The sequence below is a fragment of the Lepisosteus platostomus genome, chromosome 5 (genome assembly GCF_059453375.1).
Source record: "Lepisosteus platostomus isolate fLepPlt1 chromosome 5, fLepPlt1.hap1, whole genome shotgun sequence".
Classification (NCBI taxonomy): domain Eukaryota; kingdom Metazoa; phylum Chordata; class Actinopteri; order Semionotiformes; family Lepisosteidae; genus Lepisosteus; species Lepisosteus platostomus.
In genome coordinates, this window is record NC_142615.1 from 56,970,369 (window position 1) to 56,982,785 (window position 12,417).

At 39.6% G+C, this 12,417-nt stretch overlaps 1 protein-coding gene and 1 non-coding gene across 2 annotated transcripts in view; both read left to right on the top strand.

The window, feature by feature from the left end:
- The window catches only part of LOC148669952 (zona pellucida sperm-binding protein 3-like), a 90,355-nt gene that overhangs the window by 12,027 nt on the left and 65,911 nt on the right, over positions 1 to 12,417 (top strand). The window lies entirely within an intron of this gene.
- On the top strand, positions 1,732 to 1,803 carry trnam-cau (transfer RNA methionine (anticodon CAU)). The gene has a single exon. It is a non-coding gene; the product is annotated as a tRNA-Met (tRNA).

Genomic DNA, 12,417 nt, shown 5'->3' on the forward strand with positions numbered 1-12,417 from the left:
GGGGTAAGGTTATGGAACAGATTTAGAGATGTGCAAATGCTCACTGATCGCACCACTCACGAAGAATGCCTGCAGTTTCCCACTTTCGCGTTTCTTCTACTACAGAGTAAATTCATAGGAATTAAGAATAAAGGAAGGAAAAATAATCGCATCGATGCTTAAAGAGACTGGGCACAAATTAATCTGTTATTTTTGTATCCAGTTACATGGGCGACGGTGGTTGATTCCCAGACGGAGGATTGCTTTTTTTCTACCTCCTTACTCGACTGTCTTTCAATTCTATTTTATTTGAAAGCTTTTTGCATCTTTTAAGTGCTCTTGATTAAACTATGCATAGAAAAACAGCAGTACTGGTGATTTAACGTAAAAGGGTGAAACAACGCCCCCAATCACAGGAATGGTAACAGGAAGGATTGTGTTCTTATTTAATATGTCCTTTTGAGATGTCTTATCAATGCACACAGGCGGTAGAGCTGAATAATTTACTTTTAGTGGTGTTTTTAAACAAAGATGTAACACGTTCTTTCTATACCAGGAAGAAAGGAGCAGACTTTAACTTTAAGAGGCAAAAATGACACCTTGTCAAAGCTAATATTAATTAAAATGACATCACAACAAAAGAGTGGAGCCTTGAGTGAATAAAGCCTTGAGTGGAGCCTTGAGCTTTCATTGGACGTCTGTGTCTCCATAACTTTGTAGGTGAGAGAGAGGATTGTGATAATTTGCAGGTGCTTCTCGGAAGTGCGTTGGTGGTACAGGCGCCTTCCAAATAATTGAGTCAGGTTTGAATCCCAGCCAGTGCAAACCCAAATCTTTTCAAGATAATCTGTGGTCCGCTAACACATCTTTTGAAACACTACAACAGGTAACACCCCGTGAGAAACATCATGAGCATCTGTTAAACCTCTCTACCTGCCCGTTCCTAGCAGAGACATGACGAGGGTCTAAAGGGACATTTTGAGCCGTAGAAACATTTTATCATTCAGTAATTTCCTGTGCAGTCAGGCCAGTTCCACTTTAACTGCGCCCGACAACGGAGGTCGTTTTGAAAACAACGAGAGTAAAGGGACACTGCACGTCTGCAGAACATCACGTCCGAGTTTAAGGACAGCAACATCAGAGATTGGAAGCTAGGGAGTTTCAGGTCTGTGTTTTTATTATAGGTTCAAGAAAGTCTGAATACCTTTGCAAGAAGTATTTCAGAATCCCAGTCAAATCCAGTACGAATGCCGCATAGATCTGCATTGTACAATTAGTATACTGTTTGTCCGTTGAATCAAACACGCCTTATAAAGCATTTCTAAAACAGGAGAGATCGTTAGGGAATGCGTCTACCTGTAAAACTAAAATAACTTCAAGGGCACTATAAGCAGAGGTGTGAAAGCCTGCTCTACAGAAGAACTATAGCCAGAGATGCCAAAGAGGTAGAGATTTCACCACGTGAGAGAAAGCATCTCAGAAAACGAAGTTGCGGTCGTTTCCACGCATTATAAAACCACTAGGTCAAACAACAAGAGCTGAAGAGCCGCTGTTCAGAGTAACGCGGCCGATCGTTCTAAGCAGGAGTTGGCTTAAACCTCCAGTCTCTTCAGGAGCATCTGTTGGAGTCACACTGCTACAGCGTATCTCCTTGTTAAATGTCCCTTTTATTGCTGTTGCTACCTCCAGGTGATGTAAACCAGATTCAGAAAAAAAAAAATTTGAACAACATTATTCCCATGTTTACACGAAGGTGTGGTGGCCAAGTGGTAAGGCGTTGGTCTCATAAACCAAAGATTGTGGGTTCAAACCCCACCCGTGCCTGTTTCATTTGTCACCGCTTTCCTTTAGTTTCAAAGTCTTCAAAAAACTGTGATTTTTAAACAGACAAAAATGTAGAAAAAGTGTTTTTTTAGCCCTACAATAGCAGGGTCAGTGACGTAATGAATAACACGTCAGGCCTTGCGTCAGAGAATTATAGGTTCGACTGCCATGTGGCTTGTTGCGATTATACCACTTACATTCTATTATATAAATGAACTGCACCTGAAAGCTATAGAAAACACTTTGGTAAGTTGTCTGCAGCCTCATGCGAATTTCGACAACTTACCCAAAACACTGTACTGTCTGGAATTCAGCTCCAGCTTTGAACTCAATTGCAATGAAAAACCATGCGTAACAAAACTGGAGAACAGCTGAACTTGTGCTCAGTTCGGTGATGAGGGTTCAGAACTGTCCTTGTTGTAATTAGCACGAACTGCACAGGCTCTGAATTAGACCATGTCAATTAGTCTGATCAGTGTAGGACACGTTAATGTAGAATTATTAATAGGTTTATTAGTTAGTTAGTTCAGGTTTACCCACCTGAACTAATGTAGAATTATTACTTGGTCTGTCTCTTGTTTGTATATAAATGAATGTCTCTGACAACTTAATGTTAGTTTTACGATGTAGGTCAGGCGTTGACATATGCACGAGTATGCGAAATGTCTCACTCCTGATTCAGCTCATCTTCTATTGGAGATTGGCAATTCCTCCTGTTTCTCATACAACCATATCAGAACAGAAGCCCGTGTCACCCAGCTGTGATTCAAGATCGACTCACATCTTTATCCCTTTTTTGTTCGTGATCATTATTTTCTTTAGTTGTGATCAATATTGAACTTTTTCTAAAAGAAATGACAATAATCAAACATGGAGGCAGATTTTTGAAAAGTATTCGGAATTGACAGGGTGCCCCTTTGGAACAGTCGTCAGAAAATGTGAGAAAAAGTTATGTAAGCTCTCACACAAAGCATTGAAGATTGGAATCTGAGTGTAAAAAAGCTACCCATCTCCCAATGAAAGGCAGGGATACACACCATGACTCGAATAGACTCAGCGAACTCTAACACCTATGATATTACGAGTGCTTTGCACGTGTCGAATTTCAAGAAGGAACTACTACAACAGTTGTGGACATAATTCATTACCACCAGCAAAGTCCAATGCCGGCAACTTCTGAGAAAATAATGTTCACTCATGGAATTTGGTCTTTGAACGGCTGGCGGGAAAATTCATTTATACTCCTGTTGCACCCTCAGCTGAAACATGTTAAAATAACAACGCAGATTTGTTGGAGAACCTGACAAGAATTATTGGGTTAGCACTGTATGTATTCTGGTATATTTACTTTAATTTTAATATAAATGTAAACATGCATGCTGTATAATCTATTGTAATTTTAAAATATGTTAGCTGAGGATGCGAGGGGGGCTATTATACCTTGTGAAACACGCAAGGAACTGTAAACACAAGATCACAAGAAAACCAGAATTTATGTGGTATTATCATCAATATCCTTCAAAATCTATGTTCAAATGAAGGATTTAAAGAAACTATGAAAAAAGCAACAGTAATAGCAGAGGATTTTGATTTTGGCTCTTCAAGTCAGTAGATCACCATAGAGTTGCGCCCCTACAAACAGCACAAAGGATGAAACCCACCTCTTTCGTTATTGCTATGTTTGTGCCGGTGAAAGTAGCATTTGTGCTATTGAAAGCATCTCGGAAGATGAAGGTGCAGTCACTTCCACATGTCATGATATCATTAGATCCGACGACAAGAGCTGAAGCCCCCGGCATTTTCCAAGCCAGCAATGTGAGGAAGATGGATTTGAAGGAAGGTAGCGTGGCTGAGCGGTCTAAGGCGCTGGATTTTAGGCTCCAGTCTCTCTGGGGGCGTTGGTTTGAATCCCACCGCTGCCAAATGTTAGTGTTTTAAGACCTGCAATACGATCAGTAAAAGCGCTTTTTGTTAGGTTGCGGGAGGTGTTTAGAGATAGACTTTCTAAAAGACAGGCTTAACATCAAGGCAGAAAAAATATTTTGTTTTCTCAACAGAAATTCTCTTTGGCACGTTCAGCTTTATGTAGGGACCAACATCTGCCGAGATCACTTTTGAGGCAGTGCACATGATAGTGTACCGGCAAGTACATTTAATATTGGCTGTGGTGGTGAGCTGCTTTTGTCTGTGAAACTTTTAATTCTTCACGCCGAATCGTTGGCAGGGGTAAAGCTTATTAAATCTTTGAACATAGCGCTTCATCAGAAATACTTTGTTCGTGCTCAAAAGAGATCAGAGGATTAACTTCATGAACTCACAAAGCATACCTTACAGGAAAGATTTAAAAGGGGAATTGATTGTGCTTCCTGATGTTGTTCCTGTGGTTTCTTTGGATACAAAGGTGAATGTTCTTTAAAGTTCTGCTAGAGTATCCACTGGGTGGGCTTTATCAATCAGCTCGGATAAGTCATCAGTGCTCCGTCTCCGGAAAATAATCAGCACTGTCGTTTTTTCCTGTGCTGTCTTTTAAAACATATAAGATCACGAGTTTACAGATTTCTCTAAATAACAACTATACATTTTAACCCAGCCGTTAGCATTCCTTCAATCCAATAGTTTTACTTCTGGTAAAAAGCAGCAAAATATATAGAGAGATGATATTCAAATATTTCAACATTCTTATTGGATTACCTGTATGGATATATCGCTCAGAATTCCTAATATGATTTTGAGTTCGGTTTTGCTTTACTGCTTTCAGAGTCTTTTATTGACCTTGCTGAAGCAGAGAAGTGACATAATCACAAATGCGACCTACCTGTGCTGCTGTTTTTGGTTAATAATGATAAAAAAACAGCTCCTTGCATTAAGAGCAAGAGCAACCAACACGCTTGCTGGTTGTGTTTGGTATTTTCCGTGGTGCTCTTCCTCAGCTGCAAAGTTATTTGGCGAGCAAAGAACTCTGAGAAGGAGTCTGAATCCGTCAACAATACAGGAATTCTAAGATCGCACTGCCGTCTTGTGTACAGAGATCTGCCTTTTCCTTATAGAGTGTTTTGGTGTTTAAGAACACGTATCCTACCTTGAATGCTAGTTTCAAAAGATATGTTACCGGATCACAGATTTTCTTGAAAAGATTTGGGGATACGCTTACCGGGATTCAAACCCGGCACAATTATTTAGAAGGCACTTATACCACCAACGCACTTCTGAGAAACACCGGCACATTTCTGCAATCCTCCCTCTCACCTACAAAGTTATGAAGAGACAGACGTCCAATGAAAACTAATTTGATTCACTCAAGGCTCCGCTCTTTTGTTGTTATGTCATTTTAATTAATGTTAGCTGTGATAAGGTGTCGTTTCTGTCTCTTAAAGTTTAAGTCTGCTCCTTTCTTCCTGGTTTAGAAATAATGTTCCATGATTGTTTACAAACATCACTATCAATTATTTGTCCAGCTCTAACGCCTGTGTGCGTTGACAAGGCATCTCCAAAGGACATATTAAATAACATGATCCTTCCTGTTACCATTCCTGTGGTTGGAGCGTTGTTTCGCCGTTTTTCGTTCTTCTACAATATTTGCAGACAGGACTTTTTCACTCGAGTTGAACAAAACAAGTCAGTCCATGAAAATCATCAGTACTGCTGTTGTTCTATGCGTAGTTTAATCAAGGTAGTCGAGTGAGGAGGCAAAAAAGCACTCCCCGTCGATAAATCAATCATCGTCGCCCGTGTGACTGGATATAAAAATAACGGATTCATTTTAACCAATCTCTGGAAGCTTCGATGCGGTTATTTTTCCTTCCTTATTTCTTCATTCCTATGAATTTACTCTGTAGTAGAGGAAACGCAAAAGTGGAAAACTGCAGGCATCCTTCGTTAGTGGTGGATTGTGTTCAGGGAGCATCAGCACATCTCAGTTACGTTAATAAGTCTGTTGGGGATATACCTCAGTGGTAGAGCGCATGCTTCGCATGTATGAGGTCCCGGCAGCTCCAGGTGCTTTATATTTCTGTGCTCACATTGCAATCTTCTGTTGAATGTGAACTCTTTGCTCGTGTTCATAGAGAGCCAAGTTCACACAATTAAACTCAGGCACACTCGAAGTGCTACGGTGTTGCTCTGCTGTTTTAAATGTACCTCTAATGCATTTAGTTCTGTTAACTACCAAATGATTTGAACTAATTTTATGTCATATTCAGGAAATCCAGAGGTCTTCAGACGTGTCGTGGCTGTTGAAGAAGACACCTGTTGAATCTCACCCGGGATTTCTTGAGAGATCATTCAGTGAGCGAGTCCTCTCTCTGGACTCCGCACTGAGCTGAAAACTGCGCGAATTCCATTGTACAACCGAGAAAAAAACTGATGGACCAAACAACGACATTTGATGATTACAAGAAATTCAAGAAACACAACAGTCCGAACACAGGTTTGAATCCCGAACGCTTAATTTAAAAGACAAAGCGAAGGATACGACCTGTAAACTCTCTTCGTGTCTTACAGTTTATGATATAAAAAAAACTTACTTTCATAATAATTTCTTGCTGCTGATAGACTATTTATTGAATTTTAAGAAATTCACAATTGCAAACATTTTGGGTTAAACAGTTACTGACATACTTTAACGAAGAGAAACGTTAGTGCCTTCCGGTGTGTGAGCCAATTTCTCAAAACAATATTTGTTAGTCTCTCGGGAGGCTGCGCAAGGTGTTTAGAGATAGAATTTCTAAAAGGCAGGCTCCCTGAGCTTAACATCAAGGCATAAAAAATGTTTTTTCTCTACAGAAATGCTCTTTAAATTTCAGCATAGTTACAACTCCCTTTGTAAAGGGTGTGCAGACATATACAACGAAGGCATTGAAAGTTTTTTTTTAATTGTTGTTCCAAAAAATGTTCCATTTGTTTTCGTTCTTAATGTTGTTGATTAAAAGATCTTATTAAATGCGAAAAAATCTGAATGTGAAAAAAGGTCAAAATGCTATTGAAAAAATCAGTAATGTGAGGAAAGATGAATTGTGGGAGACCCTTGACCCTCCATGTCATGCTGTATTTCTCACTCATTCTACTGGGAGTGGTGCCGTCGCTTCATGATAAAGTCTGTCAGTGGTCATTCCAGACGGGTCAGGTATGACTGCGCTTCGGCACAAGAAGAGACATGTGACTTGCGAGGATCACAGCAGTATCATTCACTGTTCAGAGCCCGGATAGCTCAGTCGGTAGAGCATCAGACTTTTAATCTGAGTGTCCAGGGTTCAAGTCCCTGTTCAGGTGTTTGTGTTTTCCTTAAGTGTATTGTGAATTTCATTATTAATCGTATTTTATCTTCCACTCTTCTAGCTGTACTGTCGATATTTTAAAAGTTAATCACTTGTATTTTCTTTAGTGTTTCCTTTCACAAACCGAAAATGTTCAAGACTATTTTGTCACCACACTCCACGTAGATAATCACAGGAAAAGAAAAGGAAACGCAGTGAGGAGCTCACACAGTGAGTACTGTTGAATACAACAAGAGGAAAGGCACACTGTACATCTGCAGAACATCACATCCGAGTTTACAGTGACAGCTTCTATTTCCACTGATGAATGAGACAGATTCATGAGGAGATCCTACGCGCAACTAAGCGAACACATCGCTATTTTGGTCTGATGTAGAGGCTCCATGTGTGTCAGCAGTACTATAAATGTAAGTCTTATACACTTTCAGGGGCTGCATCTGTAGCGCTTCATCAAAGAAGACTGTTTTACTTTACCACACGGTTACATTCACCCACCCAATCTATTCTCAGAATACCCAATGGCTCAATAACCCTGTTTCCCCCTGGGAACCACCAGTGTACAGTCCCATTCCATTCAAAAATATAACAAATATATTAAATTAATATATTCAATGAACAAATATAGTCAATGAACTGTGTAACACAGAGCTGCAGCTGTTTTTCGGGATGGCTGAGTGGTTAAGGTGTTGGACTTAAGCCCACTAAACAAATGTCTATGTGAGTTCAATCCCTGCTCCTGTAATTTGCTTTTGAAGTGACAGAACACTTTGAAGATTTACACTCTATTAAAATATGTATTTACTAAATTTCAGTTCTCTTCACTCCCTGGGATAACTGAACTCTCACTATCACATACTTAAGGCTTTACATGCATTAGCTGTGATACAGCTCCTAATAAAGACAGAATGAAACTGTATCAATAATAAATGACATGTTTTAAACAAACGTGTATTGATAATCTTCATTATTAATAAAAGTGGTGTGACGGGAAAGCAAATTAAATATTACAATGATATTCCAAGCAACTGATGTGTGCCGGAACCAAATGTCATCCACTGTGGGCTTTGTAAATTGTTTAAAAATTGTAAGTGAAGTTGAGATAATTAACAATTTGTTGAATCCTGCAGTTACAGATTAAAATGTGAGAAGATTTTCTCTGGGTTTATCTCTGTCCGAGTGCCTGATGTGAATATGCTGAACGCAGTGTCTTTGATTTATGTACTCAAACAACCAAAGAATCCCATTCTTGTCATCCTATGGTTTGTCAAACGTGATTTTTTCAAAGTGGGTGAGATTTCGTTTAGTCTTTCGCTCTTTTACTAGAGCAGTAATGTTTCTAGATGCGCATGAGCATGGTATAGCAGGCTGACAGCAGGAACATGTGGCCCACAAGCAGTGACAGTATCAGAGGTGTCTGCAGTATGTTGGTTTGTGAGCAGCGATAAAATAAAATGCCGAGGAAGCAGGTGTGCCTGCATAAATAAAGCTCCACCGAGCGGAAAAAGTAACAGAAGAACCAACCTAAATCCAACAGAAAGTTTCTGCAGCTAAAATCACAGGCAAAACTGCCACAAGCTTGAACTCACAACCTCAGCATGACTTCACTATGTACTGCTATATAAGTACAAGGCACTGACCAACTGTGCCACTGGAGCTGCGCAATGGGTTTGTTACATGTCTTAGATGTATTTACTGGAAGGTTGCAGAAATCATAAATCACTGATTTCATTATCTGCATGTTTAATATCCAGGAGAGAGAACTCCTTTAGGTTCTACAGCTCAAGTGCACTTTAAGAAGTCTGCTTTTGTGAGATGGATCTCCGAGGTGCAGCTTTTTTCTTATTACTAAAGATACCTCTACATTGTAAACTATTTGAAGACCTAGAAAAAGGAACATGGCGTTAGTTGAAATAAGCACTGAATGGGTTAAAACCCACACTCTTTGAATTGCTAAAGCGATGCCTTGAGGAGAATAAATCAACATACTGTATTCACAGAGGTCACTCGGCCACAGACAAGAACGATCAGCTACCACCACTATTATTATCATCATTATTATTATTATTATTCAACCATATGGGGAACAATACAGTTGAAGAATCCCACTGTTCTTATGGCAAGAAAAATAACATGAGACCACTGTAAGAGGTCGAGTGTTGTAATTGTTTGAACAATTGATTTCTATTTTTCCCTCTTATGGGCGACCCTGTGGTATTTCTTTTTCTCTTCGTTGTTGTGCACGGGCTAGTTCTGCAGCGATATTTGCCGCAGAAATTTCTGCGCAGCTCCGTATTAAATCTGTTCTCAACTGCAATGGACAGAAGACGACTCCAGTAGATAGCTGTGTAGTTCTGTAGGACCACACACGACACAGTGATAGTGCGGCTCTTAATGGACTGGTACACAGACCACATGAGAGGCAAGCAAAACGCTTTTAAAATTCCACAGGCTCACCAAGTCAGAGGAACAGCAATGAACTGAAAAGATCTGTTACAGACGTCTATGTCAACCTCTTTAGAGCTATAAATGCCATTTGTTTAATTTATCTGTAGATTAACACTCCCAAGTAACAGCACTTTACAGTATATTAATGTTAATTCCGCTGGTGGACATTAGCTGGTGTTTTTTGTAACAATTTGTTTGCTCTGCTGTAAGGAATAATAATAATAACATCACTTTATTAACCCTTTACAATTTATTGCATTAGGAATGATCTTTTTGCATACCCCAGCTTGCTCTCCATGAGACACACAGATAAGGAGAGAGCCTGGGGTCAGAGCACAGGATCTGCCATTGTATGGTGCCCTGGAGCAGTTGGGGTTAAGGGCCTTGCTCAGGAGCCCAGTGGAGTAGGATTCCTCTGCTGGCAGAGGGATTTGAACGAGCAACCTTACAACCACAGGCGCAGATCCTTAGCCACAGAGCCACTGCTCCACCCTAAATATGGAAAGTAAAGTATAGTAAAGAATATACAGTATATAAAGCACGCAAACCTAAATGTTCAAAGTTTTCAGGCTCTTTAGCATTTTCCTTCACATATGGAAAAAGTTTGATGTGTTCTTGTCACATTTCTCCAAGTAGATAATCTACACAAGAGCGCATGTAACAGTAAAGGACATACAGTGAGGAATTCGCGCAGCTTTCAGCTCAGTGCAGAGTCCAGAGGGAGGAATCGCTCGCTGAACGATTTCTCAGGAAATTTCGGTTGAGATTCAACAGGTGCTTCTTCAACAGCTATGACAAGTTGGAAGACTCATTGAAGTCTGAAGAGATCAGCCTCTGTGACAGTGTCCAGTGACACTAACTAACTGTCCTACTGTTCTCTGCTAACGTAGAGGGTGAATGTTGATTTAGGTGAATGTAAGGTTTCTTTCTTGTAAAATATTTTCGAGCGTTTTTTTGCTGCTGAAAATTAATCTTGTGTATTTGAATGAATTCTGATATTGTCACCTAATTCTATACATTGTTTCATCAGACTAGAACATTTAGAGGAGCTCAATTGCATTAATTAATTGCATAGTGATATTATTTCTTGCCGTTTAAATACTTCAGTCAAAACTGTAGAGAAGTTGCTCCTGTTTTCACCATTATAAGAACTGTGATGCACCAGTATTATTTACTCTCATAAAAGTATTGTAATTGTATTGTTCTGTTCCGTTACAGCCTTGAGTGACACAAATCTTCTCCTTTACTGCACTACACTTCTCCAGAGGCCAGTTCAGCACACAAGGATCCTCATTCAAACAAACACTGCAATCATTTGATAAATGCCATTTCTCATCCTTTCTCTTAGTGTTGGTGCTACTACTGTATGCAAAGGAGGCGACTTGACAATGAAAGGTGTAATCATCTTAAAGAGAGTCTTCATGAAGGAGTGTGTCGGCAAGCTCTCCTCTGGCAATTGACCGGGCTTGTGAAGAAACCAATCTCATTCAACAACCATACAAATTGCACAGCTTAAGGCACATGAAGCACAATTCGTGGGCTAATTGACACAAAACAATGTCACTTCACCTTATCCACAAAGCTGTTTTGCTTGTCTGACCACCTCTTCCTACATTACAGTGAGCACATACTGTATATTTCAGTATCTTTTATTTACCTTACTATTTTACTGTCCCTTTCACCCATGTGGAGATGTATCCACAGCGAAAACCCCGTGTTTCGCCCTACGTTTGTGCCAGTTTTACAATCGGTGTAGGAGCCTGCCTTACAGAAGTCCAGTAGCACAGTTGGTCAGTGTGTGGTATGCATGTAGCTGTGCACAGTGGAGTTATAATGAGGTTGTGTGTTCAAACCTTCCCTGGAGCATTAAGTCTTTTGAACGTTTTCCACCCAAAAAACGTTCATTCGCTGTAGTAGTTTCACTGTGACTTTGCAGGTAAAATATTCTTAATGATAATAATATTTCATATGCGATAAATAACTGAACTAGAAAATATTGGAGAGAAATGGCTAGTCACACTATTTGCAGCAGGCACTCAGACAGAGAAATGTCCTGTCATTAAAGAAAATTCATGAAGAAGAGGAGTGACATCATTGCAAAGGCGATATTTTCTGATGTCTGTCTTGGTTAATAATCATTTGCGTGGGAATTACTTCTGTCATTATTACTAATACTGATAAAAACAGAAAACTCACAGCTCTCTGGAAGTTGGCCTGGACTCTAGAAAGTGTTTTTATTTGCAAGCGGCTCTGGAACTCAACACCTGTTGATGGGTCACTTCTGTCAGACACATCAGTGGAACCCAAGCCCACCTACACACACATTCACACACACTAACAGATATACTGTACACCTACACTCTCACACACATTTACACTCACAGACACATCACACATTTATACACACAATAAGACACTCACACACTCACATATATACACTCACAGACTCACAGATACACAAATAGACACTATATACGCACAAAGACACCTACATACACTCTTAGGTACAGACACACTATAACTAACACTAATGCAGATACTGCTAATATTACAACAGTAACACAATCACCAAAACTTACACTATCATTGTTACTAACACTGACAAAAACTACTACTAGACTAATAATACTTATAATAACAGTAATACTCTCATGAAAACTAACATGATGATGATGAGTGTTAATACTCTGACACTAACACTATAAGTATCACTAATATTACATAAATACTAGCATTAAAACTAAAACTATCAGTAATGCTATCATCATTAATACTCACATAGACACTACACACACTGACAGACATGCCCACACATACACTTACAAATATAAAACTACACACTGACAAACACCACACACTCACGGACACAAACCATACACACACATTCTCAGGCATG